We start from the raw sequence: 2,221 nt of genomic DNA, 5'->3' as shown, positions 1-2,221 counted from the left end.
TAATTCCTGAAGTTAACCCCTAACCTTAATTCAGAGTTCAATGCCTAAAACTTTAACAATGTGGAGTTTAATTCCTTGAAGTTAACCCTAACCGTAATTCCAGAGTTAATGCCTAAACCTTAACCAATGGGAGGTAATTCTGAAGTTAACCCGTAAGCCGTGTAATTCAGAGTTAATGGCCTAACCTTAACCAATGTGGAAGTTATTCCTGAAGGTTTAACCCTAACCTTAATTCAGAGTTAAATGCTACCTTAACAATGTGGTGATTAATTCGCTGAAGGTAACCCTACACCTTGAAATTCAGAGTTAATGCCTAACTCTGACATATGTGGAGTTAAGTTCCTGAAAGTTTAACCCTAACCTTTAATTCAGAGTTTTAATGCCTAACCTTTAACAATTGTGGAGTTAATTCCTGAAAGGTAACCCTAAATCTTAAATTCAGAGTTAATGCCTAACCTTAACAATGTTGGAGTTAACTTCCTGAGTACACCCTAACCTTTTAAATTCAGAGTTAAGCCTAACCTTAACAGATGTGGATTTATTCCTGAAGTTAACCCTAACCTTAAATTCAGAGTTAATGCCAAACTGAACCTTAAACACTTAGAAATGTGACAATTTGAGAAACCTGGATGAAGCTCTAATTCTGATGTGAGAGTTGGTAGTTAGAGAGTGCTGAATGACACCGGCAGGAGAGGTGCCCAATCCTAAAACCACTTGTGCGATTCCACTGGGGGACAAACAGGCAGGAGAGGCGGCCCAACCCTAAACACTTGGCATTCCCACTGGGGGACAACAGGCAAGGAGAGGTGCCCAATCCTAAACACTTTGCATTCCCCTGGGGACAACAGGCCAGGCAGGAGTGCCCAACGCCTAAACACTTTGCATTCCCACTGGAGGACAAACAAGGGGCCTATTAGGCGTCCATCATCGTATCAATCGTGAAAACAAAATGCTTTTTTATTTTTCAAGTCATGTTAAATCTTGCTTATAATATTTATATAATTGTGTATGTGGTGGTTAGAATGTCCCGCCTGAAGATTGGAGGAATTGGGAGTTTGATATCTTGGCTGAGGTCGTGTCCCAAAGACTGTAATGGGAGCATTGGGGTGATTGGGGGTAAGGCCCTGCGATAGGCAAGTGTCCTGTCCAAGGGGTGTACTTGTACGTCAAGCTGCCTCATGGAAACAGTTCTGTCTTGCACAAGCCAAGGTTCTGTGCAAGGCTTCTCACTCCCTTACTGTAAGTGGGTGGAACCCGTCCTTTAGTTTCTAAAGCCCTGTCATAATGGAGGACAACATAATAAGACTCTCGGTGCTATGACATTACCTGTGTGGGTTTATATTGCTGCAGTTTGAGGCTTTCCTCTGTATTCCAGCACACCCTTATCTAAGATGACTGCTAAACCTAGATTCCAGAATTCCATTCATCCACATACCCTGGCTGCAATTCAAGTGCAATGTCTCACCTACTTCACTGTTATAGATTTAATATGTACTATCTCATAAACCTTACGCCCATGTATTTTAAATACTCTAGCAAAGTTTAAATGCGCCCACCAGAAGGCAATGCTATTCYACGTAATTCCTGCCCTAGAGTGGAAATGCTTGTCTAAGTTCCACCTCCGAAGAATGACGCAGGCTAWTTATACGTATTTGCGAATGGGGTGGGGTAAAGAAGGTTGTGGTGAAACAAATGGGGAACTGAGAGCTGTCAGTGTAGCTAGCATGCTAACCTTATCTAGCTAGCTAATATTATGTTGCTGTATTATTTAAAAAATAAATACTACACCGTATTCAAAAAGATTAACAGCTGGCTAGCCTGGTTCTGGAGCTGGATATGTCAAAAGCATTTAGGGAAAARTTCACCCCAGATTGAAACCAGTATCTTTGACTTTGTTATCTYTTGTTCTCTCCAAAGTGTTGGCATCTTACATAAGAGACATGAGGGTTTCTACATTGTAATGAACATGGTGCAACCTTGTGTTGGCAGGCTTCGGCTGCAGTACAGCAAAGCCAAGTCGGCCCGTGCTTATGGTTCTGCAGGGGAAGTGATGTGATGTGCATCATGAAGTCATTTGAGACAGGCTACAATGACATGTAACGACAAAATGGATGAACTTGTTTCTTTAATTATCTTTTTGCTGGTGCATGTTCAATGTAGCAATAACATACGAGGAGGTGTGTTATATGCCCAACTCCACGTTGTTTTCGTGCCTGGACAC

This window comes from Salvelinus sp. IW2-2015, unplaced genomic scaffold (genome assembly GCF_002910315.2).
Source record: "Salvelinus sp. IW2-2015 unplaced genomic scaffold, ASM291031v2 Un_scaffold7833, whole genome shotgun sequence".
Lineage (NCBI taxonomy): Eukaryota > Metazoa > Chordata > Actinopteri > Salmoniformes > Salmonidae > Salvelinus > Salvelinus sp. IW2-2015.
Note: the sequence above shows the minus strand (reverse complement) of the source record.